Source organism: Octodon degus, unplaced genomic scaffold (assembly GCF_000260255.1).
Source record: "Octodon degus isolate 3935 unplaced genomic scaffold, OctDeg1.0 scaffold00004, whole genome shotgun sequence".
NCBI classification, from domain to species: domain Eukaryota; kingdom Metazoa; phylum Chordata; class Mammalia; order Rodentia; family Octodontidae; genus Octodon; species Octodon degus.
Window position 1 is genome coordinate 31,212,586 of NW_004524580.1, and position 27,237 is coordinate 31,239,822.

Below are 27,237 nucleotides of genomic sequence, written 5' to 3' on the forward strand. Positions count from 1 at the left end.
TTTCTGACATACTGGCCCCTAATATTCAGTGTGTGCCTCAATTTTAGAGATCAAAGGGCCACCATGGGAAAGGGCAGACTGCGCTCTGCATTCCAGAAAGGTCAGAGTCTCTGAGTGCAGGTCACCTTGAGGTCTTCCACCTTCCGGAGCGAGCACCTGCCCTGGCACCTCCACCGCCTTTCCTCACTGCCGGCTTCCAAAGGGCTGAAGGGCAGGTGGGAGCCCGGAGGAGCTAGACCTGTCTGAGTAATTTTTGGAGACAAAATTTGAGAGCGAGGAAAGCAGTTTCAGGAAGAGAAAAGAAATACCTTACAGAGCACAGAACAGCCACTGTCCAGGGAAAACCCAGAAGCCCTGCTGAAAAACTGACTCTTTTACAAGTAATCAGATATTAAGAGTCCTTTAAGAAGCCCAGACTAGTTAAATTCATCACTATAATTTAATTGCGCCAGTTATGAAAGAGCAGTTTGCCTTCCCTCCTTCTCTGCCGCTGCTTCTGTGTATTAAACTCGGGCTAATCAGATTGAGGATTCCAAAAGTACTGTGTTAGTCATCCACATCCCTTTTAATTTGCTTAATGGCCTTGTGTGCGTGCGCACACGTGTGTGTGTGTGTGTGTGCGTGTGTGTGCGCGCGCGCTCTGACTAGCTGTGCATCATTTAGCCTCGCCACAACATGTAAATAAAGAAGGGGTAGGGAAACCTTTACAGAAAAGAATAAAGCGTGCCTCTTTCTAAAGTTACATTTGATGTCTGGGTAATTCAGGAGACGGACTGCGAGCCGCGGTGTTTATTATTTCCACTGAGCGGCCTCCAGACTTGGGAGAAGAGAGCAGGGGAAGAAAGGAAGGAAGGAAGGAAGGAAGAAAAGGGGTCTGAATTTACACTCACCGCTTCAAAAGCCCTTTTGTACTTGGCCACCTTCTCCTGGCTGAAGATGCGGCATTTGCCAAAAAGTCGCCTGCAGGAAAGCTCACAAGAAAAGTAGAAAACAGCCCCTTGTAGGCCTCCTTTTCTGGCCACCCCCACCTTCTTTTAATAATTTTTCTTTCACATAAAAGACACATTTTTTAGAAAGTGGCACTCACTCTGGGCCTTAGAAATGCTCCCTGGGATTAGCAAGTCAGGCACCTCGTTAGTGGCGTGTGCAGCCCGCGTTGGCTGTGTGGGTCAATTGTCTTTTCACCTGGCTCGAGCCGCCAAGTCAACGTGGCCTAAGAATGGGGGTTACTTAGCATGGGGAGCCCGTCGGAGAGCGAGCCCACAGAGGGAGACGGCTGTGAGAATGGCTGTCTTGTTTGGGTGGTTTTGCTGTTGTTTGCTGCGCTTACACATTCAGACCTTCTGTCCATTCAGCCGGGGAGGCCACGTGTCCCGAGCCCAGAAGGGGCTGGTGCTCTGCGGCTACGTGGCTGAACTTGCCTTTCATCGGTGGGCTGTTTGTTCTATGTGACCAGCGCCGGTGCAGTCAGAGAATTCTCTCTGCTCTGAATGTTTCCCTCATTCGTATTTTCATGAGGGTGCTTAAACACCAGAGTAAGCTGTGGGGTGTGGAGGAGAAAAAGCACAGAGGAAACCCTAGGGGTGAGCAAAGAGTGTCGGGTCACCTCCTCCACCGGGGGCTTCACGGACGCCTCCTGAAAGACACGAATCCAGGGAAATGGCCAGCTCAGTGTTTTGATCTCCCTGATGCCAACTGGGTGACTTTTGCAATGAAATGATCGGTTGTTTAGAGTAATTATCCCATTGGTGGGCCATCAAAGCCTGTGTTTTCTTTTGATTTTCTTCTGAGCACCTGCTTTTTCTGGAGCGTTCTAATACTAATGAGTACCTCCACCCTTGAGATAGGCAGCTCCGTTTAGTTCTGCAAATATTTTATTAAACTCAAGGCAAGTATGCCTTGAACTCCCAGAGGCAGCCGGACGGAGGCATGATTGCTGTTACCAGTGACTTTGAGATTCAGTGGGCGGCAGCCAGCATTTCGAGCCAGTGCTGAGAACGAGGGCCCAGCGTGGATCGGGGCAACAGGGAAAGAGACCTATGCATAGTCCAGGGCTCGCGGAGCTGGTGCTTCAAGGAGGTGCACACTGGGATGATTTCCAAAGGGAGGGGGATAGGTCAGTTAATAAAGAGTGGGAAAAGGACATCAGGAAGAAAAAAACTGCTGGATGAAGGGTAGGATTAGACAGACATGGTGACAGATACCTGTCATCTGTGCATTTAGGAGGTGGAGGCAAGAGGATCGCTGTGAGTTTGAAGCCACCCTGGACTACATAGCTGGCTCTTATCTCAAAAAAGAAAGATCCCCGGTGTGCTGTGCTGGCCCAGCCCCCCAGGGTGCTCTGAGATGGTGATTGAGACTGGGCGTGGTGGCATGCGCCTGTAATCCCAGGACTTGGGAGGTGCTGTTGGACAAAAGAAGACACAGAGGAAAGATGATCTCAAAGTGGGGATGGGACACCAGGTGGACAGGGAACACATGTGGTTCTGAGTCCCGTGGGATGCTGTGGGGAGCACACTCAGATGCAGACATAAGACCTTCTGAAGCATTGGGGGTAAGCCATGTATTCCTGTGGAGCTGATGTCTCCTCCAGAGAGGCAAAAACTTCTTGATGAGGGGAGTGGACAAAAAATTACTGACTATTACAACAGTTTCTGGACCTTCAAAGGGTAGTAGTACTGTCTCATAGCATAAAAGAATTCAAAGTAAGCAGGGGAGAAAGTAGCTAGAAAGTAGACAAAGAAACCCCAAAACCTACCTCCTACAGGGAAAGAAATAATGAACTAACAGACTTTTCGTGGACTTAAACTATGGCTTCATTTTCAGGGTTAAAAGCAGAAAAAGGAGTGGATTGCATTGAGTGAAATAGAGTTGGAGGCAGAATTTGAGTTGCAGGAAAAACCCTGGATGTAGTACAGCACAGGCAGGATCAGACTGCTTATTCACATTCTGGTTCTCCAACCTTTGCCTTCTGTGGTGCTGGTTTGGAATTCTACATCGGTAGAACGCAGGAATCTGACATAAAATAAATACACTATTTGCTTCTCATGCCCTGTCTGAGCTAATTAAAAAAATGTGTATATCCGAGATAGTCTTAGAAAGCAATCTCCTCCTAATAGATATGACGTGAAATGGAGAAGAGGCAGGGTGACAGCGCCAGCATCTGTCGAGTGGAATTTGATGATACGGGTCTCTTTCCACATCTTAGAAAAAGAAGCACGTCATTGTACAAAGAGGGAAAAAGTGGTGGAGAGCAGGACTCCCTCGCAATGTTGCTGTCACTACTCCTACTAGAAACATCAGGGGTCTGAGTGAATCCACTGGATGTGGGGTCCTCAGGAGGTGTCAAAGGAAACAGTTTTATGTAAACCGTGCGAGTCCGGGTATGATCTCCATGCTTTCGCAACCTCTCAGTCACTGGATACCACCTAAATTCAGGACCATTAAAAACGCATTGACTCATCTCATTTATGGAGATGGCCTGAAATCCCCTGTGGGCGCACACATCTGGCTCTCTGCATTAGGAGGCTTACTCGCTGGATGCACCACTCGGAGGATGAGAGGCTTCATTGGCTGGTGGTGTCTGCTCCTGATCGGCTGGCCCCGAGGTGGAGACGTCCCGGTGGAAAGATCGGGTGGAACCAAAGCTGCCTAGCTCACTGCATCAGGCAACAGAGTGGGGGAAGAGAGCTGAGTCCTAGGCCCGACCCACCGCTCCATGACCCGCTGAAACACACCCAGAAAGGTGTTCTGCAAAGCGCCCAGGGCGGATCCCAAAACCTATCAAACTGAAACTCCATCACTACTCCCACACTCTCCATAAACGTAACCTTCCCGTCCGACGCTTTGCCCTCGCCACACCGGGTGCATGAAGAGTTAAAACACATTAAGGAAGATGCCAGATTGACTTCAGAGAATTCCACAGCCTGGCCTGAGTCTTCTGTGCAGACAGCCCTTCCCGTTCTGTCCCCATGTCCATCATAAGGATCCTTGGGGCGTGCCTCGGGTTCTCTCAGCAGGTGGTGAGGAGTGCCTAGAGAGTTCCTCTCCTGTTCTGTGTTCTAATCTTAGGAACACTGAGAATTTCGTGTCTCCCCTTCTTTTTCAGGCTGCTAGAACAACAAAAGCCAGACTTGTTCACAAGTAGCAAGCAGAAAGAACTCGATCCGATGTGTTTTTCTTGGCCTCCTTCTTACTTCCATTTTAATAAACATTGCCCACTCCAGCGATGAGAGCATTGTGCTCTCTTATAATTGCTGTGCTCACTGAAGGGGACTTTTAACTCCTAAGAACTTCTCTTTTGCTTCCACAAATTGGCTAACAGCTTGTTGTAAAAGGCCTTTCAACCACTCTTGGCTTTGGACCCGTCTTACTCACTAAGCTTAATCACTTTTAGCTTTTCATGTAAAGTGAGAGATGCGTCACTTTGGGTCATTGTGAGGTTATTCGTTCATCTAATTTCACGATGCAGTGTCCTAGGGAATAGGGAACCCTGGGGGAACAAAGAGGAGGGAGCGGCCTGAGTGTGGCATCACAATGCGCACATTTGTTAAGTTTTCCATATTGGTGTGGTTTTCGGTGACCCAAAATAACTACAGAAGTAGCATCAAATATCACTGATCACATAGGTGGTAGAGCAGGTGCTTTGCATGTAGAAGGCTCTGGGTTCATTTCCCAGCACCACACACACACACACACACACACACACACTCTCTCTCTCTCTCTCTCTCTCTCTCTCTCTCTCTCTCTCATTGATCACATCATTGTAGCATATATAACAATGATGAAGAAAAGTTTGCAATATTGACAGAATTACCTAATGGTGATACAGAGACACACAATGAGCACAAGCTGTTGGACAAGTGACGTGGATAGATTTTCTTAACACAAGACTACTACAAACCTTAGATTTGTTCGAAAGAAAACCAACCACAGCAGTGCCTAAGGTACAAATAATAAAACTCATTCAAATTAGGTATGCCTGCACTTTAAATAATCTCTAGAGTATATATGATATTTAAAGTGGTATAAATTCTGTGTACATAGTTGTTAAATGATATCAGTTAGGAAACAATAAGGAAATGTTCAGGCCCAGGGCAGACACAGGTTTTCTAATATTTTAGATCTGTAGTTGGTTGAATCGGCAAATGTGTCGCCCATGGACTTGGAGAGTCAGCTGTACTTCCTCTTGAGCTCATCTTTTTTTGGTAGAAGAGATCAGGATATGGGCTTGAACAACAGGCCCAAGAAAAGTCCCAGGTGTGTCATTAGAGTCGTAGGTATTCGGACTGTCTGATACTTCTATGTGGCTCTATAATACTTAGTTTTTTCTTAGCTAATGCCATCTTTTGGTAGCACTTCAAAGTCTACTCAATACTAAAAAGAATTTTCTTTGTGTTTTCCTTCTGTGACCCTCTCTACCATCCAATGATGCTGGTAGTAAAGATCAGGAGTTAGGGCCGGGGAGATGGCTCAGTAGAATAAGCGCTTCCCTGGCAAGCGCAAGGTCTTGAGTTCAATCCCTGGTTCTGAAAAAAAAAATCAGGAGTTAGAATCTCATCTCTCACCTAGAAAATTCGGTTGTGGCTCAGGTAGATCTGGATGTGATTTTTCACTATGCTTAAGTCCTAGGAAATGTACACTGCTTCATCTAAGTGCAGAGACATTTGTTATATCATGTGGGAATGCCAGAACCGCTTGTTAATTACTTTTATTGGATAGTATAGATATGATTGGTTGAGAGACACAAAATGTTAACTTATTGAATGTATTTTAGGAGAAGGCAAGATAATTTCTTAGAACACAGGGTCTAGGTGGGAAGTAATGCAGTAAGCTCATCGAAGCAACATCCATACATACCTGGGATCCAGCGGTCAGGGCACACTGGGCTTTAGAGGGACCCCCAGGTCTGCTCCCATTGTCATTCTTAGCAGAAAGAAAGGCAGGATGTATTGCTTCCCTAACTAATAAATGACAAATCTGAAGTTAAAGTGCAGATGGAGCTGCGAACATTATGTTCTGTGTTCTTTCCACGTTAATGCAAGTTGTTTACCTGTATTTTAGATTGTGCTTGTTACAAAAAAGATGTGCTGTACCTAACAAAAATGAAATAAGATTGTGAATAAATAAGTTACACCCTAAAGTCTTGGAAGAACACTCTAGGCAGGGTTGGCTTACTCTTCATTTGTCTATAGTTGCCCCTGGCTACAAGTTAATCCTGTTGGAACAAAGACTAAAAATGGCCAAGAACACTGAACCTTAACATTCTTATGGAGGGCAACTATTTATATGACATTTATGAAGAACAACACATTATTTTTAGTTGACTTTTCAGAAAAACTTTACAGATTCAATGATTTAATTCTTATAAAACTTGTACAATTATCGTTCTTGCAAACTAGAAAGCTGGAGCACAGAGTAGGCAAGGAATCCTCTCCTAACAGTGAATATGTTTAGGATTCAAATCTAGACAATATGGTCCTAGAAGCCCAAATTCTTACTGCTACACTATGCTGAATCTCAAAAGGAGCCAATGAGATGTCTGCTGAAGTTATGTTAAAGATTCCATTCTTAATAGGAAGATGCAGCCACAGTGAGGGAAGTTCCCTTTGTCTCTCTGAAGCACAAGCTCTGTTTATCTAGAGTATGGCCTTTTAGTATCAGTGGGCATGGGAAAAAATAGCAGGAGGGAAACTGATGAATAATTTAAGCATCTGTGTTACCTAAATTCAGGGGAGCTCAGGAGGCTAGTAATGTACAAGGGCCTGGCATTGCCATCTTCTGAACAGAATCTGCATCGAGATTTGCCTCGCAGTGATGCTTTGGGTAAACCAGCTTGCTTTCCCTCTTGCTTACGTAGTGTTCAGTGGCTGCACTGGAATGGCACTGCTCCTCCCCTAACTTATTTGCTTGGGTGTGTCCTGTGTCATAAAGAAAAGGATTTAAGGAACTTTCTAAAATTGCATACAATCATGTCAACTTATCAAAGCAGGAAAATTGGGGTAGGAGAGTTACAAATAATGAATGCATGCTAATTTGTTTTTATATCCTTCCTGTTGGTTAGAACAACTGACTTTCCAAGGGTGAACATCTGTCCTTCTCTTGCATACATCTTAGAGAGGAGCAATTTTATCCTCAGCTCCAGAGAGAGGCAGGGCTGGATTAAGCTAAAGAGCATTTGCACCGCATTGGCTTAGGATGGGCACTTACCGGGAAGAAACAGTGAAAGCCATGAGAAACAAGGAGTTTCTGGGGAAAAAACATTCTTTTTCTTCACTTGACTTGTTTGTGATTGTATGCAAGGTCTAGAGCCATAGAAGCCTTTGTAGAACTGTAAGAGAATTCAGTCTACAAAGAGACCTGCTTCATGGGAAAAGACAGAGCACGGTATGAAGCTGAGTATGCTAAGTGCTGCCATCTTTGAGCACCTCAAGAGTCCCCTGGATAGTTCTGATTATTGGATTGGTTAAGACAGTTTGAGTGTGATTTTTTTGCTGCATGAGAAACAAGAATCCCCATTACAACATAGAGCAAAACATAACCAAGCAAGAAATACGAGATAATTACTGGGCTGTTGTTAACATGCAAAATGTATTTACTTGCTTCAGGTTAATGGTGGATTTGGGTATGAGCTTTGTTAACAATCAGTACAAAGACTGACATATGAACAATTATTTTGAGTTCTTGGTGGTTATAGTCTAAAATAAGACAGAATTTGAAGTCAGCATCTTGATGAGATATCTGCATCTGCACACTCACTGCAGCACTATCCATCTAGCAAAGAAATAAAAACAATCAGACGTCCCCCTGTGGCTGGGCAGATAGAGAAAACATGGCCCATACACATGTGGCACACTATTCAGCCTTGAACAAGATAGGATTGCGTCTAGTTTTGTCCTCTTCTTCTTCTTCTTCTTCTTCTTCTTCTTCTTCTTCTTCTTCTTCTTCTTCTTCTTCTTCTTCTTCTTCTTCTTCTTCTTCTTCTTTTCAGTTACTGGTTTTTTTGTTTCTTCTTCCTCTTCCTCTTCCTCTTCCTCTTCTTTTTTTGGTGGGGGAGGATCTACAGGGTGTTCAGGGTCTCACTACTAGATTGGACTGATAGTGATCCACCTGTTTACAGCCTCCCAAGAGCTGGGATTACAAGCATACACCACCATGCCCATTCTCAGTTGCCATCTCAGCGCCCCCTGGGGGACAGGGCTGCCACTGCAGGCCTGGGGGTCAAACCCTGGGCCCCTGCACCTGCTTGCAGGTGCTTTAATCCATTGAACTATTTGGTTGGCCCTTTCAGTTACTGTTTCTTTCTTTCCCTTTCTTTTTCTTTCTTTCTTTTTTTTTAGTTACTGTTGAAGTTAAATAAATTGACATTATCACATGTGGAGACTTGAGCAGTTAAAACTCATAATCACTCTATAAATTTTTTCTTTCTGGTTTAACTAATTGGAAGACAAGCTTTACTTATATCTTTTCTTGAAACTGACAAGAAAGTTTAACTTTTCAGATGGGATTTCTGGGGACATCTACAAGCTGTGGTTAAAAAACACAGTGAATATTTATTTATTTATTTATTTTTTACAAAATAATTACAATAAAAGACACATGGCCGTAGCCCCCCTCACAGTCCTCCTCCCGCCCTCCTTTCAGCACACTAGGCCCATCCCCCAGCCACCTCCTGAAGCAGCCCTGGAGTTCTCTTCATGAGAGTCTTTAGTCACACTGCTATAGCTGCCTTGAAGTATTGAATTGAACCAAAACATTTACCTTTTATAGTCATTTTGACTTTGGGGAAGTACCATGGTCCCAAAATCACCACATATGCTGAATAAAGTGGAGGAAGATAGGTGGTCCTATTATTAGGAGCCTGTCTTTAGTTGGATGACATTCCCTACATTTTTTATCACACCTAGGAATGACAGGAAAATGGACTGCCAAAACTGCTTCAGAAAGTCACATGTGCGAGAACCCCATAACCTCAGTGAACAGAAGGATTAAATGTCTTAATCATGAGAAAAGATTAATGATATTGATAAGAATGCAAGTTAAGAAAGGGGATTTAGAAAAAAGGGAATAAAAAGAAAGGGAAAGAGATTTTTAAGAAAGAAACAAGCTGCATTATGTATGTGCACTCGGTCCCCCAAAATGATTGTGAACTGCGAAAGTGTACTAATAAAAACATAAAAAGTAAATGGCAAGGATGAGTGTGCAAAATGAGAGGGACTATTCTGAGACATGTTAATGATTTGTACTGTCATAAATTTAAAAAATTAAATATCTTCTGTATTTTTATCATACTCTGCAGATGAAAATCAGCAATGGCAGTCTTGAAGTGCAATGACAAACTTAATTTGACAAACATAAGAACAGGATATTTCTCTGCAGTGGTCAGTCAAAAAATAATATTTAGTATCTGATCTGTGACAAAAAGAAGGCCAGAGTTGCTTGATATTAATCCTCAATTTTAGGCTGCAGCATAGATAAGCATAACTCAATGTCTTCTGAAGAACTGAGATGCATCCCTAGGAAAGATGGGCACCTAATATTGTAAGCTACAGACTGGCAAAGAGGTGGAAGGGAAGGGCAATGCTTTATTTTTTGTTTAAAGGACATTATTAGGAAACAAACTGAGCCTCAGGACCAAGTAGTCTTGCCCTGTTAGCTGCAGCATCCATGACAGCAAAATCACTCTTTCAGTGGCAAGAAGCTAAGTCCCAGTCTATCTCTGCTGACACAGCTCAATGCCTACATTACTGCTCTGCAGACACTTCAGAAGAGGGAATTAGCAGTTTGGAGCATGTAAAGGTCAACCAGCCTTGTGAATGTCCAATAAGACAAACTTTATGGAAATGTAGGAGGCATTCATTGCTCTAAGTAACATAGCTCTTAAAAGTTTATAAACAAACCCTAAAACACTCAACTTCTTCAAATAATCCCATGTTAAAACTATCAATCTGGAGAGAGAAACTCCACACCACAGCACCAAGGTCAGTCTGGGACCGCCCAGAGAGGAACTCTACAGCAGTGCACCAAGCACAGCAGCCAGACCCAAGACAGGCTCAGCAGGATGAGTCTGAACTTGGTTGAGCCAACCTGGTAAACTGAGACACTGCTAAACCCTGACCTACATGCGTATTCTCTCTTTCAAGGGAGAGAGGTGGCAACTGGTAACTGGGGTGAACTAGTCTGCCAGGAAGACTCCAGGTACATCAAGGGGAGATAACCAGATGGAACTTAGGGAAACTAATTTAAATACACATTCCCAATTTAATATTTTCTCAGCTATAGGATCAAAATGTTGGCTTTTTTGGTTTAAAATATAAACCCATTAGATACAAAAGTTTTTCCATTGCTAAATATCAACACCCATTATTAGTATTGTTAATTGTTGTACTATAAATAGAAGACTGTAACTGCCTTAACCATGTGATCTCTCTTGAGTAATAATATTGGTAGTTGCTTTGGTAATAACTGAACCGAAGCTCCACACCAGGGTCAGAGGAGAGTGCTCTACCAAATGACAAAAGGAAGGAGCAAAATGCATTCTCAGGCACTGAGTCCACCCAAGACAAATGCGGGGGACACTAACATAGAAGAAATTGGAAAGTACACACCTGGAATCTTGAAATAATAGTGTCTGAAGTGAATAAATAACTACAGAAAGGTATAGAGAAAATTAGAACAGAAATAATCTCTGCAGTAAAAAAATAAATAATAACTATAATGAAAGAATTACTAACTGTTTCAAAAGAAGGCACTGCTAAATAAAATACAGGAGAATAGAAAAATGATGGAAACCTTGAATGAGCAATATAGAAAAGCAATAGAATGCACGAAGCAGATTCAAAGAAATATTCAGGAAATTAAAAACTAAATTAAAAGTTGACAAAACCATCTGAACGAAAGTGAAAATAAACTTTCAGACCTTGAAAATACAATTATAGCTAGTGAAAAGGTAAGAAAAGATCTGCTAAAAGCAACAAGGATGCAGGAAAAAGTAATTCAACATCTGAAAGACGATGCAAAGATGAACAACATAAAACTGATTGGCATCAATAAGAAAGAAGGAGTCAACATAAAAGACATAAAAAGAATATGGGCAGAAGTAATAGCAGAAAAATTCCCAGTTATGGGATAACAATCTGACATGCAAGTAACTGAGGCATATAGAACTCCAAATAACATCAACCCAATTAAAACCACATCCAGACATATAATAATCAAGGTCCCAGAAATTCAGCACAAGAACAGTATACTAAAAGCAACTAGGGAAAAATAATGGATCACATTTAAAGGAAAACCCATAAGAATAACAACAGATTTCTCTTCTCAAACCATCAAGTCAAGAAGAGCATGGAAAAAAAGTACTTCTAGTCTTGCAAGAAAACAAATTCCAACCCAGACTGATGTATCCTGCAAAACTTTCTTTCAAGTTTAATAGAGAAGTGAAATACTTTTATGATACAGAACAAGTAAAGAAATTCATGACTACCAAGCCAACCCTACACAGAGTACTAAAAGAGGGATCAAAATGAACACAATTCCATGAATGAGAATGGAAAGAACCCAACAAACAGGGCAAACAATTAAACTCAGGATAAAAATAGAGAACTCTCAGGAGGCAAATAAACTGGCAAACATAAGTCAATACATCTCAATTATAACCATTAATTTAAATGGACTCAATTCACCAATTAAAAGAAATAGACTGGCAGAGTGGATTTGGAAGCAAAAACCCAACACTATGCTATATACAAGAAACACACTTAATGCATAAAGAAATTCATGGGCTGAAAGTCTAAGGATGGAAAACAATACTACACACCCCAGGACCTCAGAAAAAATCTGGGGTAGCAATCCTGTTTTCAGACAATCAGAACTTCTTCTATTTTTTTTCTTAGAAGCATATCTTTAATTTAGATGATGTTTATCTATAAACCAAGTTAAATTACATCCAAACACTTCAAAAATCCAAAAGTCTAAAAAGAAGAAAAATTTGTTGAGCTCATATAAAACAGCTGTTTACAGATCAGACAAAGATAAATAAACAGAAACACAAGATAGTTGGCTTATAAAATCAAAGTGCACCCAGACAATTTTGGCCAAAATTAAATTATAATAATTTAAAATCTGAACTTCAAACCAAGAATTATCAAACAAAGTAAAGAAGGCCACTGTATACTGGTTAGGGGAAAAATACATGAGGAAGAGGTAACACTCATAAATATCAATGCACCAAACATGGGAATACCCAACTATATAAGACAATTGGTAATGAACATGAAAAATCTAATATCTAATATCATGATCTTAACATGAGACCTTAACACTCCCTTATCTCAAAAAGATAGGTCAAAAACCAAAAAATTAGCAAAGAATTACCAGAACTGAACCAGATCTTTGAACAAATGGACTTACTGGACATACACAGAGTGTTTCACCCAACCACATCTGAATACATATTCTTTTCAGCTGTACATGGGACATTTTCTAAAGTAGTCCATATACTGTTCCATAGGTCATGCTTAAGTATTTGCAAGAAAACAGAAATTGTCCCATGAATATTTTCTGACCACAGTGCAATGAAACTGGAAATAAATGACAAAATAAACCACAAAAAAGCATAAATACATGGAAACTAAACAACGCCTTCCTCAGCAACCAATGGCTTACAGATGAAATTAAATAAGAAATTAAACAATACCTATGATTCAATGAAATTTCAAACACAACTTATCAAAATTTATGAGATGCAATGAAAGCAGTTCTTAGGGGGACATTTACAGCTGTGAACTCACATATTAGGAGAACAGAATGGGAACAAATAAATACCCTAATGCTGCAACTCAAACGTCTAGAAGAAGGACAGCAAACAAAACTCAAGGCCCAAAGAAGAGAGGAAACTATTAAAATTAGGGCAGAAATTAATGTAATTGAGATGAAGAAAACAATAAAAGAATTAACGAATCAAAAATCTAGTTCTTTGAAAGATTGAATAAAATTGATAAGTCCCTAGCTAATCTTATCAAAAAGAAGAAAGAAAAAACTCTAATTCAAGAAATTAAAGAGAATTAAAAGAGCAAAATTGCCATAGACCCAGTGAAAATTGAGAAGATCATCAATAGCTATTTTGAAAATCTTTGCTCTCACAGAATCAAAGACACAGAAGAAATGGACAAATTCCTACAAAGGTACAAGTTACTAAGATTGACTCAAGTAGATATAAGAACTCTCAATAACCCAATAACAGCTAATGAAATTCAAAATGTAATAAAAAAAAAACTTACTGGCAAAGAAAAGCCCAGCTTCTGATAGTTTCACAGCTGAATTCTACAAGAAATTTACAGAAGATATAATCCAAATACTCCTTAAACCCTTCAATGAAATTGAAAAAGAAATGATCCTTCCAAAGCCATTCCTGGAGGCAAGTATCATACTGATACCAAAACCAGAGAAAGATGCAACTAAAAAAAAGAACTACAGGCCAATCTCCTTCATGAACATAGATGCAAAAAAACCCCAATAAAATCCTAGCAAATAGAATATAGCAAATCATTAAGACGATTATACACCAGGACCAGGTAAGATTCATGCCAGGGATGCAAGGATGGTACAAAATACACAAATCTATAGATGTAATACACTATATCAATAGAGTCAAATTCAAAAACCACATGATCATCTCAATTGATTCAAAAAAGGTTTTTGACAAGGTCCAACACCCACTCATTATCAGTGTCCTACAGAAAACTGGAATAGATGGTTTCTACCTCAATCTGATGAAAGCCATCTAAGACAGTCCAGCTGCTAACATAATTCTAAATGGTGAAAAACTGAAATCTTTTACCCTCAGATCAGGTACAAGACAAGGATGTCCTCTCTCACCAGTCCTATTTAATATAGTTCTGGATTCATTAGCTAGAGCCATTAGACAAGAGAGAAATAAAAGGAATAAGAATAGGTAAAGAAGAAGGCAAACTATCATTATTTGCAGATGACATGATACTCTATTTGGAAGACCCAAAAAACACCACCAAGAAGCTCCTAAAATTAAACAAATTCAGTAGCATAGCAGGATGCAAAGCCAATGCCCAAATGTCAATAGCATTCCTCTACACAGCTAACAAACACACTGAGAGGGAAATTACAGAAACAATGCCCTTTACAATAGCTTCTCAAAGAATGAAATGCTTAGGAATTAATCTAATTAAAGGCATAAAATATCTATTCTATGAAAATTATATTACTCTGAAAAAAGAGATCATAGAGGATCTCAGAAAATGGAAAGGCATTCCTTGCTCCTGGATTGGAAGAACCAACATTGTGAAAATGGCCATACTCCCAAATTGTTATATAGTTTAATGTAATCCCTATCAAATACCACCAACATACCTCACAGACAAAGAGAAATTATTCATGAAATTTATTTGGAACAAGTAAAAAACTTAGAAGAGCAAAGGCAATCCTGGGTAACAAAGGCAACGAAGGAGGCATTACAATCCCTGACTTGAAATTATACTATAAAGCTGCCATGCTAAAATCATCATGGTATTGGCCAAAAAACAGACCCAAGGATCAGTGCAATAGAGTAAAAGATGCAAATACAACTTCAAACAAACTCAGCCATCTTTGACAAAGGGACCAAACATGTTTGCTAGAAGAAAGATAGCCTCTTTAACAAATTATGCTGGAAAAACTGGCTCTCTACATGCTGAAAAGTAAAACTTGACCTTGTTCTATCAACATGCCCTAAGCTAAAGTCAAAATGGTTTAAAGATCTAAACATTAAAGCAGAAACACTAAATCTCCTGGAAGAGAAAGTAGGTGGAAATCTTCAAGACAGAAGGATAAGCAAAGAGTTCATGAACAAAAATCAAATTGCACACAAAATACTGGAAAGAATTAATGACTGGGACCTCCTCTTGCTGAGAAGTTTCTGCACATAAAAAGAAATTGCCAGCAGAGTGAAAAGACAACTCACAAACTTAAAAAAAATCTTAACTAATAAGCACTCAGACCAATGTCTTCTATCTAGAATTTATAAAAAACATTAGGGCCCCAAAATTTAAGGATCCAATCCAAAGATGGGAGTCTGAGATGAATACACACTTCTCAGAGGAATAAATACAAGAGGCAAATAAATCCATAAAAACATGTTCCACATCACTGGCCATTCCAGAAATGCAAATTAAAACATCACTGAGATACCATCTCAGCCCAGAAAGAATGGCTATTATAAAGAAATCAACCAACAAGAAATGTTGGAGAAGCTACATCGAAAAAAGAACCCTTCTCCACTGCTGGTGGGAATGTAGGCTGGTGCAACCATTATGGAAATCAGTGTGGAGACTCCTAAAAAAACAAGGTCTGGAAATCCCACTCCATCCAGCTATCATCCTTCTGGGAATTTTCCCAAAAAATCTGAAAACATCATATCATAGTGATACATGTGTGCCAATGCTTATAGCAGCACAATTTGTGATAGTCAAATCTTGGAAATAATCAAAATGCCCATCACCTGAGGAATGGATGAAAAAGATGTGGTATTTTTATACAGTGGAATACTACTCAGCTATAAAGAAAAACAATCTTGAAGCCTTTGTAGGTAAGTGGATGCAACTTGAGAATATGCTGATAAGTGAAATAAACCACACACACATATGTAAATATAATATTGTCTCCCTAGTGTAAAAACTCAAAAGAAAAAACAAAAATTATAAGGTATAACACAGTTAAATGGAAAGAGAGCATGTAAGGAGTAAACGATGAAGAGAGAGAAAGGAGAAAACTTAGGAAATATCATAGGGGCAAAACCATACATTTATGTAAACAAGATGGTTAAGGTAATGGTCCTAAGAATTTCCATCACGTTTTTGAAAATAGCAGTTAGTGCCAGCCAGATAAGTCAGCGGATTAAAGTTAAAGTGACTGCATAGGCGGATGCAGGGGCTGGGAGTTCTATCCCTGGGCCCGCCATGCCAGGCCCACCCCCTGGGTTCACTAAGTCGGTGATTGAGACTGGGTGTGGTGGCACATGCTTGTAATCCCAGCACTTGGGAGGCTGTAAACAGGAGGATCACTGTGAGTCTGATCTATGCAGTGAGACTCTGTAGACCCTATAGGCCCTGTCCTAAATACAAAAGGTAAAATAAAGGAAGAAAGACAATAGCAGTCAATGGGTAGAACTCTCACCCTGATTAACTCTACAGGCTGATATCTGTGAACTAAGCAACTACATTGCAGACAGTAGTGTGTAATTCTAAAACCAAGTTTAAAATATCTGTCATTTTGGTCTTCTAAATGTATACTGCTTTGGGGGCTGGTGAGATGGCTCAGTGGTCTAAAGCACCTACTTAGAACAAGCTTAGCAAAGCACAGGGACTGCGGTTCAATCCCCCAGCACCACATGCCAGCCCGCCCGGCTCCCTGGTGGGCTGAGCTGGCCACACACACACACACACACACACACACACAATAAATAAATTTAAAAAATGTATACTGCTTCAAATGTGATGTAAATTATTGCTATACTCTCTTTACAGTAAATGTTTGTGGAAAAAGATATTAAAAGTAAATGAGAGACAAGAAAAACAAAATGTTGTAGGATTGTCCTGCTACAATATTGTATATGGATTGATTTCTAAATTTTTGTGTAAAAAATGTGTAATTGTTTTTTCATATTATGTAGGGAGTTAAATTTTGAAATATCCATGGTTTCTGGAAAATATAAGTTCCATTTTATATCTAAGATGTTTGATATTCAAACAGACAGTGATGTTAAGCTTAATGGCATCTGTTACAAGATAATAATATCCATTAAGCTTCTCTTCTGAATGTCTAACAGCTAAAGTTTGCAGAGTAAAATTTAGAGAGATCAATGGGCTAAAAGAATAGCCAATATTTTGGCCCTAGCCCTTCAAGGTCAGTGAGGCCTCATGACATAAGAGAACCTCTGTTGTGACATCCTGTAACTAAGTGGTGTCTCAAATTTTCTGATCAAGGAGATTATGGGGCCACACATCAAAATTATCAAAGATGCGTAGTGTGCCTAAGGAGAGTCACCTAGACTCTCAGAAGTCTAGGTGACTTCTGAGAAAAATTTCTCTCAGGCTTTCACAGAGAGTAAATTAGTCAAGCAATGGTCTTGACTCATCCAGATGGCTGACACTGACAAAAGATCTACAAGATGCTGTACATGGTTTCAGGGTTAATCTTGAGAGGATTTGAATGACCTTGTCGGATAGCAAAAGTTACTTTTTTAGTTATATAGGTCTTGCTTTAACTTAGTCTTAACCATCCAGCAGAAAAGTGTAACCACAAGTTATTAAAAGTAAAGCTATATTAATATGCTGAGCTATAAAAGGCTCAAGTCAACAACTTCTGACAATGGCCAGTCGTACTGACAACTCACTACTGTTATGGACTATTGGACTATATTGGGTTATTTTGCTGAATTCAAGCATCTACAATCTTTGGACTGACATCAAGTATGAAAAGGTCCTTTAAAGACTTCTCCACATACAGCTTCTCTAACAGCAGTGGAGCACCCATCTCAAAAAGGGTGGGATATAAATAAAGGACTGTTTTGTTTTATATAGACAGATATAGACAGATATAGATATGATAGTTAGGATAGATATACAGCTATTTTCTCTTAGTTCATTCACTGAGAAGAAACTTTTGTGAGGCAGGGGAGATGGCTCAGTGGAATAAGCGCTTCCCTGGCAAGTGCAAGGGCCTGAGTTCAATCCCTGATTCCTGCAGAAGAAGAAGAAGAAGAGGAGGAGGAGGAGGAGGAGGAGGAGGAGGAGGAGGAGGAGGAGGAAAGGCTTGTACTAATATTGTTTTAGACAAGATATTGTGTTTGCATCTTGTCCTCTGAATAGCTTCTACAAAGACAACAATATACAATGTATCAATTATTGTAACTGTCCTACTAACCTGTTTTAAAACAATTTCATTGCTATTTTATTGTTTTTTCTCATTAAAATGAATAAAAACAAAACTATCAATCTGTGAGCTCATTAAAGCCTTTTAGAATCTACTTACTTTTCCAGTTTATATCTAATAGATTTTCTTTATTGTTTCCTGATAAATGCTCATGTTTTTTCTTTTAAGTATTGTAGTAATAATGTCTACAAAAAAGAGATTCCAACTTAGAAGAGGGAGTTGAATTTGCATGGCATCTGTACCTTTCAAGCTAATTTCTCTTTTCTATCTAAATAACTAACTCCACTTCCTGGTGGGTTCCATGGTCAAAACAAAAGGAACTTGAAGTTAAAGTGAGGGCAAACTTATCTTACAAGGAAAATCATTTTTTTCCTCAGACATGCAAATTGCTTCATAGCAAAGGACACAGTATAGTTACAAAACCCACAAAATCTACACTACTTATGCAAGCTTAAAGTCAAACATGTTCACAGGATATATCAGAAAGGCAGTAACTAGCAGGAAAAAATAATGACAAATTGATTGCTTTAAAGTCAATGCCTTCTGAGACATGGCAAAAACCATTGAAAAGACAGCCACACCCAGTATGGAATTAAAAGAAAACATCCAATAAATGAAATGGATACATGCCATTGATAAGGTAACAGCAGTTAGGTGTGTAGCATACTTGTAGTCCCAGAATTTAGGAGGCTGAGACAGGAGAATCATGGTGAGTTCAAGGCCCGCATGGGCTACATAGTGAAGTCAAGGACAACCTGAACTGCACAGTAGGGCACACACATGGCCTCAGACCCAACGAAAGTGTTTGTAATATTTATCTAATTTATACATCTAACATAAAGAACTTCTTTAATTGAATAAGAAAAGGACAACTCAGTAGTAAGATGGAAAAATATAGGAGAGAGAGAGAGAGAGAGAGAGAGAGAGAGAGAGAGAGAGAGAGAGAGAGAATCCAAATGGATAATAAGTGAGTGAAAAGGTGCTCAACTTGATCAATCACCAGAAACAAAAGACTGAACCACGGTGAGGCAGGGCTGGGGATGTGCCCGATGGCCACACTTCTGAAAAAACGAAAGAGAAGAACAAAAGCATCCAACACCAGTGAAGACGTGGAACCGTGGAGACACAAGCGACCTCTGCCAAAGTAAGCTGTTGGGTGTTATCTAAGACAACTGAACTCTGTGCAGCAAGATTTGAGCAAGCCTGCTTCTAGTTGTCCGTCCAAGAGACACACATGGAGGCGTGTGTCCTCGGAGACATTTTATGGGTCTCTAGAGCTCTGTCGTGCACAGAGCCCAAGGCTGGAGACGGTCAAATGAGTGAGCTGGGTATCATCTCAAAGTACAGTACTGTGAGGAAAATGGACGAAGTGCAGCCATAGGTAGCAGCGCTGGCCCTGACAAGTACAATGCTGAGTAAATAATCCACATTTTTTCTTGAAAATGCAGAAAAGGTACAATGAGGTGCTAAAGGCAAAATTACAGGTTAAGTAAACGTAATGTAAAACTCTAAAATCTAAACCCTCAAAAAATCCAAAACTCTGAGTGCCACCATGACACCAGGAGTGGAAAGTTTTACAGCTGGCCTTTGTGATGAGTTGCAGTAAAAGCACGTGCACTAAGAAACACTGTCAGCACTTCCAAGCTCCCTCTTTCCGGCCCTCCCTCTCTATCTACATCTGCATATATCTATCGGAGAGAGAGAGTCCACTAAAAACTGTAAATGCCACTCAGAAAAAGAAAAACTTGCACAAATATACAATGCTAAATTTATTTATACAATACTAAATTTATTCATCATGGGATGAATAGTTACCTTTAAGGTGCTCATAGTGGTTGCCTTGAGCTTCTAGACATTTACGGGTGCAACGCACTGCTGCTTGGCCAGCCCTGGCCACGGAGATTGCGACTCATGCCGGCAGTGGAGTAGGTGTCTGTGCTACTTGACATCCTCCACAGCCCCCCATACAAGGCTAACACCATCTGTTCAAAACTATGCTATTTCTCTTTTCCTGGAGTGTGTATATATTTTTGCAGACTCTGTATAGATGTAGACATACATATACATATATATATACATATACATACAGATACAGATATATAGATATAGATACAGATGGATAAATGATTACCTGTATCTCTCTGTATCCTATGTTGTTGGGGGCAAGTGAAGCTGGGCGTGGTGTCTGATATCAATCTCTATCTCTATCTAAACAATATGAACATAAATGAATTTTGTGTTTAGATTTCGAATATTGTGCTTCATTTACATACAAAATCTGTTACTGCCTTCATGAGGAATGGAAGTCACTTTTTAATTCCTCTTATTGTGTGAAATATCACCCTTGCAAGATCTCAAAAGATGAATGTGTTATAGAAATAATTCCTTGGTAATTAGCCATCCATTCAAAGCCTAAGAAATCTTATTATACATATTCTAAGTTTTCATGTCTGAAAGCATCTGAACTTTGAAACACTTCTGGTGCCAAGTATTTAGATAAAAGATACTCAGCCTTCCTATGAAAGTAGGGGCAGCAGTGCCTCAGATATCCAGGGCTGCACCAGGATCCTCCTCTTAGTGCTCCACGCGCTGCTCCCAGCTCTTGGGAAGATGCTCCGCTGTAGCCTACGGGAGTGACCTGGGCCACCAGGAACAGCCCCCTGCCAGGCCATGCCCCTCCTAGCTTTAGCAAGTGCCAAGAGTCTGGTGAAGAGCTGATGTGGGCACGCCAGGCCCAGATTCACTTGCCTGCAACAATGCTCGAGGCCAGCCCATCTGCAGCATGCGGTTTAGGTGGGCCCCCCATTTTGTAGCCATTGGACCCCCAACTTCTCTCTCTGCTCATTTGCCTTCCTGGTTCCCCTACGGGTCCATCTCCCAGGAAATCTTTTTCCTGCTACATTCCCCCTTAGAGTCTATTTTCAGGTAAGTCTGAGGCAACCTTTATAGGTCATCTTGGAGGGAAGCTGAAGCAGTATTGATGCCCAACGTCCTGGCATAGCTGTGTGCTGTGGGCAGCTGTCAGCACAAAACACTGGCTTTGAGTGGATGGCTAATTACCAAGGAATTATTTCTATCACATGTTCATCTTTTGGGATCTTGCAAGGGTGATATTTTACACAACAAGAGGAATTAAACAGTGACTTCCGTTCCTCATGGAGGCAATAACAGATTTTGTATACAAATGAAGCGCAATACTTGAAATCAGCCTCCTTGTGCCTTGTCCTCCTTCCACAGCTACCACTCTGCTGCGACGCTCACGCCTTTCCACCAGCCAAGGCGGCCCTTCACCTTCATAACGTTCTGGAGCCTTCTCGGCGCTGGGTCTCCCCAGCAAGACTGAACAGCCCCAAAAGGCTCCATAAGACACGCGGGGAAGCTGAGGCTGTACTGCTGTGCGCCACGCACTCCATGTAGCATTCTTACCCCACAGAGAGAAAGATTTGCTCCGTGATGTGGTTTGGTCACAGCATTATGAATTGGCGTGACGGGTTCCTCCTCAGAGCAGAGGACTTCAGAGTCACTGCATGCTCTGACATTGACCCCTTCCCTCTGCCATATGACCAGCAATAATCCAGGTAAAGATTGCTCCAGCCACCTGGGTCCTGATGGAGAACAGCATAGAGCTCAGCCTACCAACTCTGGACAGACAGCATGCTCAGAAAAGCCACTTTCATTGCTGTGAGATAGATACTCTGTGGGGCTCTTTGTCACCAGGACACGATACTGACTGGTACACAGAGTCCTAGCAGGCTATTCTACCTTCCCAAGCACCATACAAATATAGCTCAGCAACTAGACGGATGGTTGGCAATATACTTTTCAAGTCACACTGCCTCCATTTATGTATATGTTGAAATGCCTGCACACACACACACACACACACACACGAACAAACAAATGCACACATAATGAATCATAGTTGAGAAACAACATCACTTTAAGGGTGAGATTTTTATGGTCAAAGAAAATATAAAACCCACAGGGAAGAGCAGATACCAAATGACAGGCACAGATTTCATCTTGCTTAAAAATGACTCTGGCTTCAGGAACTTGTCATAGCCTCTCTACAACCAAGCTGAGTGATTTCTGATTGACCCACATTTCTCCCTGTCACACCTGTCATTGTCTGTGACTTCAGGACAAAGCCAGGGGCTGCCTTTTCACCTGAGCCAACATTTGGAACAGCTCCTCGGCACATGGGGCACCCCTGCCTGTGTATGTGTGCTCCCCACAATTGCTCCTACACAGAAGAGAAGAGAGAGGCTTTCACCCCTCAGGCTCATGGGTGAGCTTAATAGAGCGTGAGCGACATGCGCACAGACTTCATATTGAACTCACACAGACGCTCTGTGACAGCTGGCAAAACCTTGATTAAATCAAACCTTCAGAGGCCAGGACTCAGCCACATCAGCCCAGGGTGGAAAAGCTTTTTTCCAGCCAAGTCCAGGCCTTATCTGCTCATTCTGTCACTTGTGCTTCTTCAGGCCACCTCCAAACCCTCCAGGATTTACTGCAGATGTAGCAAGCTTGCTGGAAATAATGGTACAAGCAAAGAGGCTAGTTGGCCATCGACTCCAAGCTCTGGGTAATACCAATGGGAAATTATTTGCACAAAAGGTGCGCTGGGGTGACAAATGAAGAGGGGGCTGGCCCATTGAAGATGCGGGCGTTTAGACAAAGCCAACACACTAATACCAAGCCACTCGCTTTATCTGATTACTTCTGAGGCTGATGGCTCCCCACCCGGACCCCCTCCTAGGGCCTCCCCACGCACCCACCCTCGTGTGTAAAAGAGACAGGTTGCTGCCTCTAGCGCGCAGTCTACCGTGAAATGGTAATCTAGAGAATTACTACATCTATATAAACCACGAAGTGCTCCTAGGCCCCACAGAAAAACAATTTTCAGACTGACAATGAATTTGTTCTTACATTGTTGACCAAAGGAAACAGAACAGACAGAAGAAAGGGTTAAAGTAGGGCAAAGGGAAGGATTTTTACCCAGAAAGTAATTTTTTGGTTTTTTTCTTGGCTACGTTTTTATTTGACTCTGGCTTTCCTGATTTGACTTAGGAAAATACTCAGAACAATAGCAATTTCATTCTTTCCCTCTATTTTTGCAGAACTAAATGTGATTTCTTTCCCCACTTTCATCTTGGAGGAGGGCTGGCTTGGGTAGCTTCCTGCATTCAGTTTCTGCTATTTTTGCTCAGTTTGCTCTCAGCATAAGCAGGTGGTCATGCTGAATTCTGTGTGGTGTAAAACAGCTTAGTGCCCTCATTAGAAACCCCCCAGAGCTAAGAGTCTGAGAGAATTATCCTTGTGAACAGTCTTCCTGTTTTTCTAATCTCCTCCATTTCATAGAAACAAATTCTTTTTACCAGAATCTTGATTTACTGTCCACATTTCAAACTGATCTTGTCAAAATGCACTCTTCCTTTTAACGTTCTCTGTCCTCAGGTTTGGTGAAAGGTAGCACAGAACAAACAAAGCGCTCCAATTTTTGGATTACTGATGAAGCTCTCCAATGTGGTTGGGAGACTAAGTGGTCACTAGTAGAATGTGAGATGAATTTTAAATAAAAATTTTCCTCAGAATGCACTCTGGACATTCATATTTCATGGAATGATGTAACTGAAATAATGTGTGATAAGATGTGAATAGGCAGGTTGTTTGCCTCACAAAAATTTTCTATGCTATCTAGCCTGGGAAGCACTAATCATGTCATGTGAGAACTACGGAGGTCTCAATTGTGCCGGGGTCTAGAAGACACAACAGAGGCTAGGAGATACCTGCTTGACGTTTAAAGCACATTTCAGGGGGCCTGCCCCTTAGCTCAGCTCTTTAAGTGGCTGCTTCAACAAAGCAGTCAGGCTCAGGTTGCTGTGGTTCGATCCCCACAACTCAAGCCAGACAAACCTGCCCCAAAGGCATTCAGAGCAAAAAAATAATAAAATAAAAATAAAGCACATTTCACTAATTGGCAGGTTGGGGGTCAGCACCTTGCCAGTGTAGTCCCTGTCTCAGGTCAGCTCGGCAACTTACATCATGCCATCCTTCCCATTTGCAGAATTTTCTAGATCTCTCTCTCATGATTCTTCCCAGCTCACTAAGTGAACGAGAAATTGCTGCTCACTATTCTCCACACTGCCACAGCTTTAGGGGCTCCGTGACTTCCACTTCTCTCCACCTGGAATCTTTCAGTCTGCAGAGCCACCATCTCCCCCTTCCCATTCCTGTCACTGGAGAAACGCCTTTGCCTCTCCCGTGTGCCCTACTCCTTCACTAATCCCATCCTTCTGCTCCTGTTGCTGATGTCCTCGTCTTGCTGTGACTCACTCTCTATTCATAAAACAAAGACTTATAGAAAGCTCTGAGCGTGTATGTGTACATTTTGCCTGATAATATCTAGCAGATTAACCCAATGTTTCTGGTGACTTTTCTCCTTAATGCCACAATCCTCCCTGATTAGCGCTGGTCTACTCCATCATAGCATCATTTAAATCATTATTTAACCTTATTTACCTCCTGAGAGTTCAGTCTCTCAATGCAGTCATACTGGGGATGAAAGTCTCAACATATGAACACAGGAACAGCTCGGCTCGGCAGTGCGTTACTACTATAGTGTGAAACCCATGGCTTCTACCTTAAGCTTTCTCTCTTTCTGATCATGTGTTCAGCAGCCTAGGAAGGGGCCACATGGTGAGTAAGAAGCCATCCTCTAACAAGGAGCCAGGGCCAGCCACCAGCCCCTGTCTGCTCAGTGACAACAATTCTTCCCCTTGAGCCTCTAGAGTCTGGGGCTCGGGCATGGTCCAACTTGATCGTCACATGACTGCTGTGCTGAGAAAGATCCCTGGGTCAGACGACCGGACTATGCCTGGATTTGTGAATCAGGTGTGGCTGATGAAATTTATTGTTTTCTCTCTTTTAAAAAAAAATTATTGTTTTAAGCTTTTACATTATTTGAGGGACAATGAGTCACACAGCAATAGAGAGCATATATATATATATATATATATATATATATATATATATATCAGATATAGAGCTAGAGATAGAGATCTTAATAATATTTCTCTGTCTTCAGCTTTCCTTGTTCTGCTTTGACACTATGTCTTGATGAGCTTCTTAAAAAATTGCACAGCATATTTTAAACTTTATTCTTTCGTGGAGTATAATTTCTACTCTATTTAAGAAATTTGTGCCTAATTCTATATGTTAATGATTTTCTCCTGTTTTCTCCCTCTACATTTAACTATTTTGATTCATTTGGATTAGATTTTATGTGTTCTGTGAGATGAGAGCGACTGTGTTTCTTCTCTCCACAAAGGTGACCCCTTTTTCCTTTTTTCCATGAATTCCCTGAACTCTCTGGCCCCACGGAACAGTCTCTTTATGGATTGTCAGTTCTGTTCCATGTATCCATATGCCTGACCTTATCTGAGGACACACTGTCTCATTTATTCTAGCTTTCTAAGGTCTTGAAATCAGGTAGTACTTCAAACCTATCCTTTCTCAAGATTATTTTGACTATGCCAGACATGTTGCTGTCTTATACATTTTTAAGTTACCCTGTCAATTGTTTTTTAAAAGCATGCTAGAAATATGCTTTGCATTGTATTTGATGTATAGATTAATTTCAGGACAACTGTCACCCTAACAACACTGGGACTTTAAACCCACAAACATAGTATATTTCTCCATTTTTAAGAATTTTAATTTTCCATTATAGTGATTTATAGATTTGGATATATAGGTTAAGAGAAATAAAAATCATTTAATTGTGCCCTTTTTCATAAATATAGCTTCAATATCATGATTGCTTATTTATCTTGGATACATTTCTCATTGCTGACACAAATTACCTGACAACCAAAGTCAAAAGAGAAAGGTTTATTGAGCCCATAGTTTGTAGGGGTTTCAGCTCATAGTTGGCTGGCTCCGAGGCACAAGGAAGGGAGGCACAGCAGAGAGGCATCAGAGGAGAATGAGGGAGAAACAGTTCAGCGTGGGCAGAAGGCAGAAAAACAGCAAAATAGCAAGTAGCATATAAACAGAGACAGCAATAGCCCTCTTTCTGTCTCTTACATTTTATCCAGATAACCCACCTTTAGGGCAGGTAGCACTTGGAAGCTTAATCCTAGCATAGCAATGAATCAATCCCAGCACTACATACCTGACCTCAGCATCACACACCCTAGATCCAGCCATCCCTCAAGTGCCCCACCCATGACTACATGAGGCTTTAGGAATACATCAAATTGTAGCCACAACACAATCTAGATCAACCATTATTCCTTTTCTTTTCTTGTATTTTCTTTCTTTCTTTCTTTTTAGGGAAGGGTCTCACTACTAGATCAGATTGGACTTGGAGTGATCTACCTGTTTACAGCCCCCTAAGATCTGGGATTACAGGTATGCGCTACCATGCCTAGTCTCGATTGCTGTCTCACCGCATCCTGGGGGCAGAGCTGGTACTGTAGGCCTGGGAACCAAACCCCTGGCCCCTGTGCCTGCTTGCAGGTACTTTAATCTGCTGAGCTATTTGGCCGGCCCAACAATTACTCTTTTTTTTTTCCAACAATTACTTTTAATGTCGTAAAATATCTCATCAGTGTTCATATTTATTTGAGCACCTTATTATAATTGTAGCTCTCTTTTGTAGTTTATTTGTTCCTGAAAGGAGGTTTATACAATACACCTGATATTTCTTTAATCTTAATTAATATGACTTTTTCTTCTTTTCCTTATAGTATTTTTAATGTTGTTGAGGAAAGAAGTTACTTGTCCTAATTGTCTCAAACACTTTTAAGATCTGGGGGCTCTTCTCTCAGGCTCACCAGTTTTGGAAACATTTGAATTCTGGCACATCCCCAAAATCCGAATGACCACAAAAGGCAGATGCTTTGATGCTTGCCCTGTGTGTGTGAAGCCCTGGATTCAATCACCAGTACAGAGTGGGAAAGGGAGACAGACAGACAGACAGACAGACAGACAGACAGACAGACGGTGAGAGAGAGAGGCTGGCAGGAAGCTATCCAGGCAGGCAGGCAGGCAGGCAGGCAGGCAGGCAGGCAGGCAGACAGACAGACAGACAGACAGACAGACAGACAGACATTTTTTTTTTGGCCCACAATCAAAGGCAGTGTTGGTAAAATAGAAGGATCTTTAGGTTTATTGTGCACTAGGTTCTCCACTAGGCATTTTTCTTAAGAGATCTCATCTCATTCTTTAAACAATGACACAGAGTTACTCTCATTCCCCTCTCCCAGGAGACATTGATGACCTGGA